Source organism: Lactuca sativa, chromosome 9 (genome assembly GCF_002870075.4).
Source record: "Lactuca sativa cultivar Salinas chromosome 9, Lsat_Salinas_v11, whole genome shotgun sequence".
NCBI classification, from domain to species: Eukaryota; Viridiplantae; Streptophyta; class Magnoliopsida; order Asterales; family Asteraceae; genus Lactuca; species Lactuca sativa.
The window spans coordinates 94,315,537-94,332,229 of NC_056631.2; the positions used below are offsets into that span (position 1 = coordinate 94,315,537).

The window sequence follows — 16,693 nt, forward strand, 5'->3', positions numbered from 1 at the left end:
TGTGATTTTGATAGCTAAATCTAATATTTAGGGGGTGTTTGGATTAGTTTTTTAGCTTATTGCTTATAGCTTATTAGTGGTGGGAATAAGCAATAAGCAATAAGCATGGGGAGAGATGCTTATTAAAATTAGCTTATTTAGCCTAATAAACTGGATTTTATCCAAACATTCAAATTAGCTTATTGTGGGAATAAGCAATAAGCACCTCTTTTTTTCTATCCAAACACCCCCTTAGTTAATTTTTGGCTAAAAGTTATAAAACCATTAAAGGTTCGACGATATATATTTATAATTTTCTAAAATCTTTGACCATGCCAAATTAAAGGCCTTGATCTCCTATCATACTCTTTGACGGCAAAGTCGTTAGGGTTTCCGATGAATCGACACTCTGTAATCTTTTATATAACACATAAGACATCTATGCTTTCGGTAAAAAAAATACATTACGATTCAGAATAATTCTTCGCCAGTCAACTGTCAGGGACAACGACTGCCGACGGTCGGCTAGGTGGGTCGTACGACGACAACATTCTTTCTACTTCTCCGGTTAGTCGACTACTATGCAATTCTCTTTCCTTCTCCTTTCCTTTCATCTTTTCAGCAAATTACTTCAACATTTAAATCAACGATGTCGCTATTTTTAGAAATTTAGTAGCTCTAGCGTTTTTAGATTTCTACCTTCGACCTATACAGATTGTTGATAGTGTCTTCTATTAATCGTTCTTTATATTCTTGGAGTACAGTTGGAAAATCATATCTCTTTTCGGTGCAAGTTTATAGTTATAAAATTTTGATCAATCTTAACCCTTGATTTCCATAGTAATTATAAGCCAAACTGGTGTTACACAATGCTTTGCTGTAATTTTACGCAAATTCCTTGTTCCAATTATTGGTAGATCGACCACAAATGCATCCTGCTGCTGTGTTTCATGCAATAGGGACTTTGATCTTCACGCTTTGAAAAGCCATATAGGTTCATTTGATATATTTGTTACAGTATGTTATTCTTTTTAAATAAGTCAGAATAAGTTAATCTCTTGACTTGCGTTTGTGCTTGTACATAAATCTCAAGGGAGACATGGGGAAAAATGTTCAGAAAAGGTTAAATATCTAAAGCTACCTAAGATTTTCTTGAAAGATGTCCATACATTCATTTAAATGGTATTGATTGCATGATATGTTTAGATTATGATGATGATGATGATGATGTTTTTTTTATTGAAGAACGGGGTTATTGACTTATCCTGTTGTGGCGGAGGCTCATAGAGGCCAGGAGGGGCCATGGCCCCCCCTGCTTTTTTGGTTTCTAATACCTTTAAATATGTTTATTTATTAATTCTAATCAATTCAATGACTAATTACCCTTCCAATTTTAAGTTTAGTAGCGTGGGTTGAGGATAGGAAATTACAACCAGAAGTCAAAAACTCACACACAGGATCAAAATTAACCTTCTTTTGTTAGGAAATTAAGTAAGAAAACTATATAAAAAACAAATATCTAATCTCTTTTACCATTTTTTACATAATCTTAAGAAGACAAAACTGTAAGATTGGTCCCTATGGTATTCAAAAAACTTTGGATAGGGTCCAAAAAGTTTCCAACTTGCACCGAACGTCCAAAATCAAGGTTTTTCTGGGTTTTTGGTCCTTGATACACTTGAAAAGTCAATTTTACCCTTTTCATTTCTTTTTTTCTATTTTATTTATTTATTTTGGTATTTAAATAATTAAAAATCAAAAATAAAATCTCTTTATCTCTCTCTCACACACACACAAATATGAATATGAATCTCAAGAACACTCGTTTTTTCCTGAGTTCAAGAACAAGAGCATTGGGTAAAGAAAATAGAGAAAATAGAAAAAAGAAATGAAAAGGGTAAAATCGACTTTTCAAGTGTATCAGGACCAAAAACCCAGAAAAAACCTTGATTTTGGACCTTCGGTGCAAGTTGAAAACTTTTTGGACCCTATCCAAAATTTTTTGAATACCACAGGGACCAATCTTACAGTTTTGTCTCCTCCGCCTAACTAAGCTAAGCTGTATGTAAGCTAAGCTGTATATAGTACCTTCCCTCTCTTTTTCTCTTCCTTTCTCTCTATCACTATAAATAAAAAATATTGTATATAGTCATCTAGTAAGTGATATGAAAAGACTAACTCCATTAGATATGAAAAGACTAAACTAAACTGTAAATCTGCAAACCATTAAGCAAAAGAGAGATATTACCTTTTCTTTATTTTGAAAAGTTTAATAACAATAAAAAATATCACTTAAATGTATATTTATAATTTGAGAATGAGAGTGAAATAATTGTTATGTATTTTACTTTATTAATACCAAATTCACAGGAAATTAATTATGAAGTGATTGTAGATTGATATTTTTGATTTTAGATGAATTTAATATTGTTTTTAAAATAAACATTTCTATGTTGGTTTTCATCCAGATGTATTCATTTTTTTTTTGTTTGTTAAACTATATACGTTATTTGTTATTTTATAAAATTTAAGTTAGTTGTTATCAAACTATACATGTTTTTTGATATTTTATTTTGTTGTTTGTTAATTATTAGTTAACTTTGCAAGGAAGTATTATTCAACAACATCAAAAAACAATTATTGTTATGGGTTTCTAGGAAGAAAACCTCAAAAAACTACTCACAAATGTTTTGGTTGAAAATTTTACGGTGCTCTTGAGAACCGATCTAAAAATATTCATCTTGAATTGTTGTAGTTTTGAATCAAATTAAATTTGTTTATGTAGTTATGTTTTGAATCCTTTGATTTCGGCCCCCCTACTTTTAATGTTCGTGTTCTGCCCCTGTGCCACCCTAAAGAGCACTCCACATACCTTCACAAAGTGCGGGTCCAATACTAAAACGACGTAGTAGATGGCAACAACTTATAAACTGTCTAGCTCATGTACCAACGTTATCATCAACCCTAAGTGTCTCATGCATTAAAGGTTTAGGCTAACGTTGCAGACATCAATTTGCAAACCATGAGTGATGACACGTGATACGTTCATGCACTAATTAAGCTAATTCCCATGTTTTCCTTTTTCCATAATTCACGCATAAGAGTTGAAATAATCTTCTCTTGTTAGTCCATGTAAGCCACATTTGCATTTTGATAAGTAGCATTAGTTACCATTAGCCACATGATCAACAACATTAGTCACGTTTAATGTTTCATTAATTTTAAGAGTTTTTCATTATAAGCATAGTATTTTGGTTGCAAAAGAAATCAAGCAGAAATAGTTATGAGCCCAGGGCGAATAGAAAAAAAGGGTCTCTTAAAGACAAATATAATAAAGATTAAAAAAAATCATTTATTCTGCACTATAAACACGTTCAATTAGCAGTAACAAACGATCCAAATTGTTTATCTTTTGAGCTAGTTTGAGTTTGAATCAACTTTAGACCCTAAAAATCATTTAGATAATAATTTTTTTTATATATATAAATCACATAACCCATTAATTTTGGGCCCCTTGGACACGTGGGCCCTGGGCGGTCTCCCGAGTTGCCCACCGTCTGAACTGGCCCTACCTGTGTGCGTGTTTCTCCTTCTCTGTACCATCTTGGAGCTTTACCCACTCAACTGGTTCTATCAACACCTCTCATCCGATATCTGATTCAAATGAATACATGCAATAATAGCATATTATTTAATTTATTTTATCAAATTGTTCGTTGAATTACAGTTACACAAAAGTGTATGATTGCTATCTAACATATTAACATCGTACAATCAATTACAACATAATTAAGCTTTAACGATGGAATCATGTTCTACTTTTTCAAAATAGATTTTCTTTTTAGAAGTAGTTCTACCATTATTGTCAAAGTATTTTCTTTAGATTTTGATACTAATTATGTTGTTCAAAAACTGTTTTATTGTAACGCTTATTTCATACTAAAATTCAATTTCAAAAGATTATTATGTAACTTTTAATATAAATATTTCTAAATCAATAATTGATTACCAGCATGCATGCTAAAAGGCGTCGACCTTTTACTCTACTCTATACGGCAAAGACGTTTGGGTTTCCGATGAATCAAAGCTCTTTAATCTTGTATATTACGCCGGTGACACATTCAGAATAATTCCTACACATCAACACTGCCGACGTCTGTTTTTTCGATCGGCACAGTGGTCACTTTTCCGTTCTCCTGTTAATTTGCATATCCATCGTTGGACTGTTTCGACTAGCGACTGGGCAGACGTCGACGACATTCATTCTATTTCTCGGGTTAGTTGACGATGTTATTCATTATCTTGTACTTTTTAGCAAAAATTAATCGGAAGCTACAGCGATTACGGTAAAACAGAGATAAGTTGTCTTTCTAACCGTGACCTGTGCTTGTCTTTTCTGCAAAGTACTTTAAGATTTGGTCGACGTTGCATGTCGTCACCTTTCGAAATGTAGAGGTTCTAGATTTTTAGGATTTCTGACTTCTATATATACTGATTGTTGATAATGCCTTCCATTCAAAGTTATTTATATTTTTGATCTCTTTAGAGCGCAATTTCTAAATCATATACTTTTTATATTGATAAAATTTAACGTATTTTAACACCTGGTTTTTATGTAGTTGTATCAGTTGGTTATATCCAATTTAGATTTAGACTTTGCAATCGCAATTCCATTGTTATTCTATACAAATCAAACCAGTGTTGCACGATGCTCTGCTATTAATTAATACAGAAGTTAATGAACGTTCATTTGGGACGTTGATCTTCACGATTTGAAACTCCATTTTGGTTCATTTGATATATTTGTTATAATATGTTATTCTTTTGAAAGATGTTGAATAGGCAATTATCATATTTTATAAATGCATACACATTTAAGAGTTCGTTTCTTTTTATCTCCTAATGCTAATCCTACGATGTTATTTACATCAAAATCAAATCCAAAAAACCCAAGATGGATGTTTTTTTAACCTTTTTTCAACTTATTTTTTCTTGACCAATCTTGCAAATGTTTGTAGAAATGGCAGAATTTACTTTCATACCAAGAAAGACAGAAGATTCCTTCAAACAAGCGGCAGAAATGAGTGTTCCAACACAAAAGAAACAATGGCAGGTGAAGCAACATGAAAGATTCGCTTGAAGAATGTATATATGTTTCTGGAAATAATTATGCCGATGGCGAGATATGTGGTGATGATTATGATTATACATGCGGAGTTGAAGACTGGAGAGACGAGGATGTTGACGACTGGGTTTGATGACTTGCTCAATTATTGGTAAGTCATATGCGGTTTTGTTTTTCTTCATAAAATATATGTCAAAAATCAAGTGAAAAAGCTTTTACCATAAAACATTATTCATTAACTGTCATTATTTACTTAAATATCATTCAATCTGATCATCATAAATGTTGCATTTGACGATACTAATTGCTGCTATCTTGTTGTTTTAGGAACTTGCTGTTTCCCTCCAACTTTCTTTATGATCAGACAAGGTAATGATATCAAGGCCATTTCTACGCTGCACATATCTGTGTTCTTGGATCATTTTGCATTTTTGTACTCAAACTTGGATAAAGTCTAAATGTGTTATGTTGATTTGTTGGTTTATGAAGTATTTTTTGGGTTTCTTGTCTCTTAAATCTTATGTTTAATAAGCCGAATGACACATTGATGGGTATGCATTATTTATGTGAACAAGAAAACTGACAAACTGTATACGGATTTTCTTTTTAGTTTATGTTAGCATTAGGGATGAACGTGAGAAGGAACCGGTACCGTTCTCGATTTCTGATTACTTGACCGATTTAGAGGGTTTTCAGTACAGGTACCGGCGATGTTACTAACTAGTACTAGTACTGAATCGATGGCAATATCGTTGAGTTGAATTTTTCAAAATTTGTTTTATGATCAGTTTTGGTTTTCCGAAGCTTTGGTTGAATCTAAATTTTGTAATATTGGTATAAATTGGAAGGAACACATGTATAAATAGATTTTGGTTACAAAAGTTTAAGTTAAGGACTGTTTATAAATTGGAATAATGCGTGAATTCCCACTATTCATGATGCTATATAACACAACAGGTAAAATTGCTCTTTTCTATAATTTTGTATGTGTAAGTCTTGAGTTCCTATAAAGACATTGCTAACTGTGTTTATATTTAGTTCATAAAATGTGTTTATCCTTTTAACACATTACCAATAGCTTAACTCGGTTACATATAAATGGTATTTGATTCATAAAAGACGAATAAACTCATCACCAAATTAACTAATGATTTTTGTTATTTCTTCGTTCGAACAAGTAACAAAAACATATGGGCAAATTAATCCCAGCTGATAGCTACTACCAAATTAACTCAAATGTAAAAATCCATCAAAAAAAAACCCCATTTAAATCGGCTCATTAGATATCCGTTGGCATTGTTGCTTTTCCATTATTGCAGTCGGTGCACAATGGCATTTCGATTGCTATATAACAAAAAAAATACAAAACTCAATATCCTATTTATTATTTGTAGAAAATAAAACAACATATACGTTAAAAGTTATAACAAATTACCACATGTCATGTCGTCATCCCTTAAGATGCCATCAATATTGTCTACAATTTGTTTGCTGGCTTTTCTAGACCAGTCTTTTGTGCAAACCAACGCCTCAACTACTGTTGATGACAGATAAACATCCAATATACGATCACTCGTGCTAAACGCCAACTCGGATGCCACTGTAGATATTTGTATCCCTAAAGTATCTTTAAAAAACGTTACAAATCGTCAGATCATTAATAAACTAATGTAGTTCGTATGAATTAAGTGAATGAAATGAAATTGGAGTAAGAATTGAATCTAGAACACGAGTTGTAAATAGAATTTGTTTGGGTGGGTTAATACTTTTGAAAGATACAAGAGAGTGACAGAGTAAGAACACGAAGTGCCAAAAGTTACTCTAACCCTTATACCTATCCCTATTTATAGGAACAACAGAAGTAAGCAAAAAGTACATAAGGGCTAAAACTTGAACACTTCGAACTCAAAGTGTCGACCTCTACATTCTCCCCCTTTGTGAGAAGTGTCGAATCCTAAGTCATTAGCATCTTTGTTGCTTGACGAAGTACCCTTCGAATCTATTTATACCAAACAATCGTCTTTTGAACCTCAGCCTTGTTACCAGATGTGTTCCTTTTGCAATTATTAAGACGAACCAGAAGATTCGTGTACTATGAATTTGTATATACCTCTCGACATCTTCAACTTTGAACAAAAACTTTGTATTCTTTTAATTATTGTTCTTCCTAATAAAAACAACTCCAAGAGGTTTCACACAAATTTCTCCATCTTCAAAATCCTTCACACTTCCTTGACCTTTCAGGAAGGATTGTGGCAAAATTACATGTCTTCCCATCGCTAAAGCAAGCTCCACATCAGTCCTGGCTATACAATCATAGTAATTATCTATGAACAACTTGATATGTGCGAACCCAATCAAAAAATCTTCTTTTGCTAGTCATTTGAAGTTTGGATACATCAATATCACTCAAGATCTTCGCAACATTGCTAAGATCATTAAGATTCATCAAAGGAAAATCTACCATCGAGAAGTCACAAGCAACGTTATTTGCTCGAACCACATAGTATTGAAAATTTTGTAACAAGCCTTCGAACAATGCATCCTTGGAAATGTTTAAGACTTTAACAATCTTTACTAAAGACCATACCTCCTCTTCTTTCTTCCCAAGAACAGTATGCAATCTCAACTTCAGCTTCTTGTACTCCTCCTTGTCATCAAACTTGTCTACCAACTGATATTGAGCAGAGACAAACATCATATGATTGATGGGTAAATCCAGGTGATTGAAATCTGAATTCTCTATCTCATAGCTCTTCTTTGGAATCTTCTCAAATTCATAAATGTTACCAAGAGAAACAATTAGTTCAATTGTTTCGTAACAATATTGCTTAGTTGGATATCCTTTCTCAAGAATTAGAGGATCACCCTAGCTTTGTCTTAGAATGCTATTGATATGCCTTTGTTTTTCCATTTCTTTGTCCAAGGCTTTCTTTTTATCTTCTTCAGAAGGATCAACCTTGATATCCTTCCCTTTGCCTTTTATTTCTTCCTTTGATGGTAATGACTTCAAATTAGAACCCCCACCAGTAGAACCAATTGTTGGGTTATGAGCATAAAATCATTCATATGGTGTACATGCAACCCTAATTGCTTTGATCTAGGTTTTTCTGATTTGAACATACAACTATGAATACCAAAGCAATAAACCCATAATCTAGCATGCTTATTTTGAAATTGACATAATAAATAAGTTAGAATGATTACCTCAACTTGTTATATAGTAATAACAAGAACTCCTTGACCTTTGAAAGCTTAGTTCCCCAAGTGTTGCACCTCTAATGGAGTCACTAACAATCTTGCAACAAGATGACTTAGGAGAGGGAAGGAAATCGGCTAGGGGTCTTTTAAAGATTTAGTGGCCGAAAATCCTTAGTAGAGGGTTCCTTATATAGTTGTGGCTGTTAGGGTTTTCATGTAAAAATCCTAATACCTAACTTAGGCAACAAGCATCCCATGAACTCCTTTCCTTAGAGCCCATGGATGAATTCTATAAGGCTCCCTTATAGAAATTTGTCCACTCCACTCTATGGAGTCCATCAGCCCATTTATGTAACTATCAATGGTTTGCATAACAGTCCCTCAATTATTTAATCAGTCTCTTTTGACCACTAAATAAATTCCAAATAATTGAGGGGAGGAAATCGGCTAGGGGTCTTTTAAAGACTTAGTGGCCCATTTATGTAACTATCCATTCTTTTTATCCAAAGTGGTTAAAATCAATATATGTGGGTCCCTCAATGATAAAAAGAATGGATAAACTTCGACTCATATGCTTTCTCTATTTGCTCATCAAATCACAAACAACAATACGTTTTATAACACCAAGTTACTGGTGCATTTACGTATTATCAATGTGCAACCGACTTGTAAACTGCAACTCATATCTCTCCGTTTCAAGAATGTAAGATATTATCGTCTCACTAATCACTCGTGATAAAATCTAAGAAGTGATTCAAGTGAGTGTGAGTTTAATCCAATACTCAAATCTTATTACAGGAGCACTCATGAACACTAAAATAGACTTTTGCTATATCTAAACACTTTAGACAAACTACGGATTCATGATAGTCTTACCTCATTACCTACTTCCAAAGTATGATTGATTGTGGATGTTTGAATAACCTAGTTATTCTGGAAGTCAAAACATGCAAAGTGAAACAAAAGAATAATCAAATCCAATATGGTCTCAAACTTTGAGTATAAATAAAGCACTTATTATTTAATCACTATATTGATTACACATTATTCATTGTGTAATGTTGTTGAGAGAAAAACTTGAGACACACTTGAACAAACGTTAGAAAAAGTATAGCTGCGGAATTAGTTAATCTCAAAGGATCTAAAAGCTCAACAATAATAAGTTAATATGTTAGACAGTTAGATAGTTAGTTGCGGAAATGTAATGAAACCATGGTTGCAGAAATCGGGATTAATCGTGGATTAATCGTTTGGCGTACTCCAACCGTCGAGGATTAGAGCATTAATCAGAAATTTAGGATTAATCGGCTTTGGCGGGATTAATCGGTCAACAAATGTAGCACCTGGTTTCCGGTATGTGAATTTTATTTGAGCATTGCCCTAATTTAGCCTTAGACTCGGCGAGTCATAGGGTCCGACTCGCCGAGTAGGGACGAGACTCAGGACGCGTTTTAAGTAGGCGACTCGACGAGTCCATATCCTGGACTCGGCGAGTCACCGCTGCGGGATGAAACCCTAAGTTTCAAGGGTTTGCACCCTATTTAAACTCTCATTCCGCCCCAACTCGTCCCCATTCACCCCCAGAACTCCCCCTACATCGTTTTCCCTTGTTTTCTTGAGAGTTTGAGGTATTCTTGGTGTGTTCTTGAAGGTTTTGAAGAGTAAGAGGAGTAGATCAAGAAGAGGAGAAGGAGATCAGCCATCCTTGTGTCATTTCAACTTTTCCTTTGAGGTATAACCCGTTTTCCCCTTGATTCTATGCTTAAAACTTCATTTGGGTCCTTCTTGGTCAATTCCCCAAGTTTGCATGTTCATTATATGTTGTAATAAGGCGTTTGGCCTTTGGATCTATGTAAGATTGAGCTCCAGGAGCTCAGATCTGTTAGCTTTCTGGCCTCATGAGGCTTGTTAGCCCTAGATCTACCATTTTGAGACATTTTGAGCCTTATAATCCATATTGGTGAATATCCACACGTAAAGTTGGAAACTTTACGTGTGATTCGTGTCCTAGAAGTCCAGATCTATGAATGGCATGGTCTGGAACCGAGCAAATCGGTATATTTAAGGAGTGCATGGCGACGACTCGGCGAGTCGCATAGGTGACTCGGCGAGTCTGGTCGCGAGTCACCGAATTGGTCCCTTCTTCATGTGTCGAGTTGAGCCTTGAGTCACAGGGGGTGACTCGGTGAGTTGGGAGCTGAACTCACCCATGTTAGGACTCGGCGAGTCAATGCCCTGACTCGGCGAGTCAAAGGCAATCTTCATAGCTCAAGAACAGACTCGGCGAGTTGTTCATACAACTCGGCGAGTCTTAGCATAAAGTGTTCATCGGATGAAGATGAACTCGACGAGTTGTTCATACAACTCGGCGAGTAGGATAAAGGTGTTGAATGGCAGTTAGAAGGTGAACTCGTCGAGTCATAGCCCGACTCGACGAGTAGAACCAGGGACCCAGGACATTGGTTTGCTAGGGACTCGGCGAGTGGTGATCCACTCGGCGAGTCGGGTCAACTGAAAGTTGACTCCAGCTTTGGCTTAGAGTTTATCCAGGGGTAAAATGGTCATTTTACCTAAAGGACGGTTAGCAGTGTTTGATTGAGTATGTCGTGGAAATTGCAGCCGGAGGACTCCCGGAACAGCAGCAGTCAGTTAGTTCCCGATCGGTTCAGCAGCTACTTCGAGGTGAGTTACCTTCCAGTAGCGGTGGGTCTAAGGCCACAATGCCGACCCACCAGTAGGAGTTGTATGATAGATGATTGTCTTTGTGATATCATCCAAGTTCGCTAGTACCTGACATGTTATAGGCTAGCATGATATGCTGTATGTGTTAGTAGTAGAGTTTGGTTGTTCGGACCGAAGGGTAGTCAGACACCCCAGATACGTCTGACAGTATGTGACGATATGTATGCATGCTGGCTTGTTATGCTATATGTGATCGTAGTAGTAGGGGTGAAATAGTCCCCGAGGATCGGTTGTTAGGACCGATGGGTAGTCAGCACCCCAGAATGGCTTGACACGGGTAAGACGGCACCCCAGAATGGCCGTATGGGTAGGTCAGCACCCCAGAATGGCTTGACACGGGTAAGACGGCACCCCAGAATGGCCGTATGGGTAGGTCGGCACCCCAGAATGGCCGTACCGGGTAGTCAGGCACCCCAGAATAGCCTGGCAGTATATATGTTATGTGTTTGTATGGTATGCGGTACGTTGGGGGAACTCACTAAGCTTTGTGCTTACGTTTTCAGTTTTGTTTTCAGGTACCTCTGCATCGAAGGGGAAGGAGCCGACGCGGTAGCGGCACGTCATACACACACTCTTCGGTTTCCGCATTTATGAGATTTACTGGGATTGTACTCTGATATTTTGATGGGATGTACGGTTTGGCTTTTGAGAACATGGTTGCAATGTGTTATGGTGTGAACAAACAATGTTTCTTTTTATTTAGACAATGTTTTATTTATCAATGTTTTATTTATTAATGTTTTTCTAAAGTAATATCAAAAATTTTTTTTTGGGGTCGTTACAAGTTGGTATCAGAGCCCTGGTTTGAGGGATTTGGACACGCCTTCGGGAGTGTTTGGACTCAAACCGAGGGATTGAAGGATTTTTCCAAAAGCAATTATTCTTTAAAACCCGGAAAAGAGTCACGAGAAAGAGTAAAGTGTGTGACGTGCGCGACCGGCCGAGCTCAAGTAAGTATTCCCCATAGTACCCATACAAGTTTATGTTAGGTTTATCAGCTTTATGAATATTGCATGCTAGAATAGGCTAAGGATCTAGGAGTGATGCCTTATGTGCCTGTTTATTTGTTGCAGCTTATTGAATATTGCATGCTAGAATTGAGTAGACAGCAGTAGGGTAGCCTGTTTAGGTTATGCCTGATAGTATGAGCTTAGCATCCTATGCTAAGTGTCGTTTCTTGTTTTAAGAACAGTTTTGGCTCGAGTCTGTTTTTCCTTATCCGAATGCTGCTTGCTTCGTGCTCGGTGGGATTCTGAGTAATGGGAGTGAGCCACTAGGTAAACACGTCACACCACATGTAATCGGGGTTGAATAATCCCAAAGTGTTGAAACTGGCCCTATTGCGCAGCTCTTGTTTGAGTCCAACCGTTGTAGGGACGGGCCTTTTACTTGAAGGATGATCTAATCCTCATCACAGGTGGTGGTGTTTAGGTGGTGGCTAACTGGCGTTATGAGGAGACCTACAGCAGCTGAGGACCAGTTGTGTTGAACTTGAGTTCTCCCTAGGGCAAGCCTAGGGTGAGAATATCGGAGAGTAGCAGTAGTAGAGGGGAGTTGGTGGAGTCGAGGAATTCCTCGGAGAAGGTACGGATAGATGTGGAAGGTAGTATGGGCCCGTACTACTGAAAGCAGAGGATCCGTACCCGAGCCGAGGAAGGCCAAGACGAGACCAAGGAACCTGTAAGTAGTTGAGATCCCTCAGAAAGTAGCAGTACCACTAATGATTATTATTGATGTTTTGCAGAATGGTGGTACTTCGACCGAGACCGACAAATGGCGGGTCAGGAGAGGGGTCAGGTTCGGGATCTGGCACCGAGCCGATTGAGGAGAGGCTACGTGAGTTCATCACGTCGGAGATTACTAGGGGCATCCTTGAGTCGACCCCCATCATCTTTGGGTCGATCAAGGAAGGGATCGTGGAGATGATGGAAGATCGCCTGCGGGCATTCAGGAGCGACTTGGCCTCTAGCCAGTCAGGATCTCGCACACTGTCCTTCAAGGACTTCAGGAGCAGTGGTGCGCCGGATTTCCATGGGGTGAAGGACCCCATTGTCGCCAGGCGGTGGATTGCGGATATCGAGTCTGCCCAGTTGATCAGCTTCTGCCCCGAGGGGTCGAAGGTGAGGTACGCAGCAGGATGTTTACGGGACCGGGCCCGAGATTGGTGGGAGTCAGTGGGTGACTCGATGGGAGCCTCGGCTATCGAGGCAATGACCTGGTCGGACTTTGTGGCTAGGTTCAGGGCAGAGTTTGCGCCAGCGGTCGAGCTTCAGCAGCTGGCCAGGGAGTTCTTAGACATGAGGCAGACGACAGAGACCGTGGCGGAGATCACCGCCAAGTTTCGGGAGAGGGCTTTATTGGTGCCCCAGTATGCAGGTGACGAGGATATGAGGAGGACTCGTTACCATGATATGCTACGAGCTGACATTCGGGAGCATGTTAGTTTTTCGGCTTGCCCTACCCTGGACTCCATGATTGCCAGGGCTAGGGAGAGGGAGATAGATTTGGAGCACATCCGGAAACGGAAACTTGAGAATGGTCAGTCATCGGGGGCTTCGGGGAAGAAGCCCAAGGGATCAGATGGGAGGCCGAAAGGCCAGTCGGGACCGAGCCGCTGCGGGAGGTGCGGCAGGCCGCACGAGGGGGCGTGCAGGATGGGATCGTCAGGCTGCTACAAGTGCGGCAAGTTTGGGCATATCAGCAGGGATTGCACTGCTCCTGCGACCGTTATTCAGACATCGGAGTTGCTGTGTTTCCACTGCAACCAGAGGGGCCACAAGAAGGCCAATTGCCCCATGTTGACAGCTTCAGCGCCAGTGAAGGCGCCCGCTCCAGCGACCCTGCGGATCACGGATGGCCGTCAGGGCAAGGCAGAGGCTCCAGTGGTGAGGAGTCGGGCATTTCAGTTGACTGCTGAGGAGGCACGCGCCGCGCCCGATGTGGTGACGGGTATGATTCCTTCCTTCTATCTTTTATTTTACATTATTATGATATTGATATGTGCTCCGTGTGTATACATGTGTATTAGGATCGTTCCATGTGAACGGCATCCCGGTTCAGGTATTGTTCGACTCGGGTGCATCCCGATCGTTCGTTTCTCTTGCTCTTAGCAAGAGATTTCATGAGACTTCAGGCGAGTTAGATTGCCCGTTAGAGGTAGAGATTGCCGATGATCGATCGGTGTGAGCATCGATGGTGTTTCGAGATTGTGTCCTGCGACTGTTTGAGGAGTGTTACCTGGTAGACTTGGTTCCCATTCCATTGCGTGGGAACAAGGTGATTATTGGTATGGATTGGTTGAGCCCTAATGGGGCAGTGATAGATTGCGCACAGCAGCTAGTGCGAGTCAAGACCCCAAACGGGGGAGAGTTAGTGATTCATGGAGAGCGACCGCAGTGTGGACCCACTGTATGTTCAGCAGCGAGGGCTAGGCGCTACCTTCAGCAGGGATGCGCGGGTTATGTCGCGTACGTGATGGACACCCGGGAGGCGGGTAAGGCAACCGTGAGCGAGGTCCCGGTGGTTCGAGATTTTGCTGATGTTTTTCCGGAGGAACTACCTGGGATACCTCCGGAGCGACAGGTGGAGTTCAGGATTGACCTCGTTCCCGGTGCGGCTCCGATAGCCAAAGCACCGTATCGGTTGGCTCCTCCCGAGATGCAGGAGTTGTCTACGCAGCTGCAGGAGCTGCTGGACAAGGGATTTATTCGGCCGAGCAGTTCGCCCTGGGGATCCCCGATTCTGTTTGTGAAGAAGAAGGATGGGTCGCATCGGATGTGTATAGATTATCGGGAGCTGAACAAGGTAACGGTGAAGAACCGTTACCCGCTCCCGAGGATTGATGACCTCTTTGACCAGCTTCAGGGCGCATCTTGGTTCTCCAAGATTGATTTGCGTTCGGGTTATCATCAGATGAGGGTCAGGGAGGAGGATATGCAGAAGACCGCGTTTCGGACGCGCTATGGCCATTACGAGTTTGTGGTGATGCCGTTTGGGCTCACCAATGCTCCTGCCGCGTTCATGGACCTCATGAACCGTGTATGCAGACCGATGCTGGACCGGTCTGTGATAGTCTTTATCGATGATATCTTGGTTTATTCCAAGACCCGGGAGGAACATGAGGAGCATTTGAGAGAGGTGTTAGAGACCCTGAGGAGGGAGAGCTTGTATGCCAAGTTCTCCAAGTGTGAGTTTTGGTTGCGCGAGGTGCAATTTCTGGGGCACCTCGTCAACCAGAACGGGATTCTGGTCGATCCGGCCAAGGTCGAGGCCGTGATGAGATGGGAGGTTCCGAAGTCCCCATCTGAGATTCGGAGCTTCCTAGGATTGGCAGGCTACTATCGGAGATTTATCCAGGATTTCTCCAAGATAGCCGTGCCCCTGACGCGACTGACGAAGAAAGTCGTGGTCTTTCGGTGGGGACCCGAGCAGCAGGCTGCATTTGAGACGCTGAGACAGAGATTGTGTGAGGCGCCGATCTTAGCCCTGCCGGAGGGCGTAGAGGATTTCGTGGTTTATTGCGATGCGTCCATTTCTGGGTTGGGCGCGGTGCTGATGCAAAGGGGGCATGTCATTGCTTACGCTTCGAGGCAGCTCAAGCCTCACGAGGCGAACTACCCGACGCACGATTTGGAGTTGGGGGCGGTGGTATTTGCCCTCAAGATTTGGCGACATTACCTCTATGGGGTTCGGTGTACCATCTACACGGACCACAAGAGCTTGAGGTACCTCATGGACCAGCCGAATCTGAACATGAGGCAGCGTCGGTGGTTGGATGTGGTGAAGGATTATGATTGCGAGATCCTTTACCACCCGGGAAAGGCCAATGTGGTGGCCGATGCGCTTAGCCGCAAGACGGCGCCGATCAGGGACGCCTGTTTGAGGATGACTGTGGTGACTCCCCTGTTGGAGCAGATTCGGGAAGCTCAACAGGAGGCTATCAAGGAGGAGCATCGGAAGAACGAGCGCGTAGTAGGTCAGGTTTCCTCCTTCGATTATGATAGCCGAGGGTTATTGACACTACACCGTAGGGTGTGGGTGCCGTATCATGGGGGCGTGCGCCAGATTTTGATGGAGGAGGCGCACAAGTCCCGATTCTCTATTCATCCCGGGGCGACGAAGATGTATAGGGATCTTCGTCTAGACTATTGGTGGCCCTGCATGAAGCGGGATGTGGCATGGTACGTCGAGCGGTGCTTGACCTGCAGGAAGGTCAAGGCCGAACATCAGAGGCCGCATGGCAAGATGCAGCCGTTGGACATTCCACTGTGGAAGTGGGAAGATATCACGATGGATTTTATCACGAAGCTTCCCAGGACCGCGCGTGGAGTGGATTCGATTTGGGTCATCGTGGATAGATTGACCAAGAGTGCTCACTTTATTCCGATTCCGGAGAGCATATCGGCCGAGAAATTGGCCGACATCTATATCAGGGAGATCGTGGCACGGCATGGGGTGCCAGTATCGGTGATCTCGGACAGGGATGTGCGTTTTACTTCCAGGTTTTGGAAGAGATTCCATGACGAGTTGGGCACTCGTCTGCATTTCAGCACCGCCTTTCACCCGCAGACAGATGGACAGAGTGAGCGGACCATCCAGACTTTGGAGGACATGTTGCGGGCGTGTGTTCTGGATTTCGGTGGTAGC

General features: G+C 40.8%; 1 long non-coding RNA gene across 2 annotated transcripts; it reads left to right on the plus strand.

Moving 5' to 3' along the window:
• Nucleotides 1–323: 323 nt before the first annotated feature.
• On the plus strand, nt 324–5,696 carry LOC111885158 (uncharacterized). 2 transcript variants are annotated; one of them, XR_002848019.3, is made up of 4 exons: nt 324–546; nt 3,992–4,255; nt 4,998–5,255; nt 5,432–5,696. It is a non-coding gene; the product is annotated as an uncharacterized LOC111885158 (long non-coding RNA). The 2 variants fall into 2 exon arrangements; XR_006187427.2 differs by lacking the exon at nt 3,992–4,255 and having other exon boundaries at nt 329–546.
• Nucleotides 5,697–16,693: the final 10,997 nt, after the last annotated feature.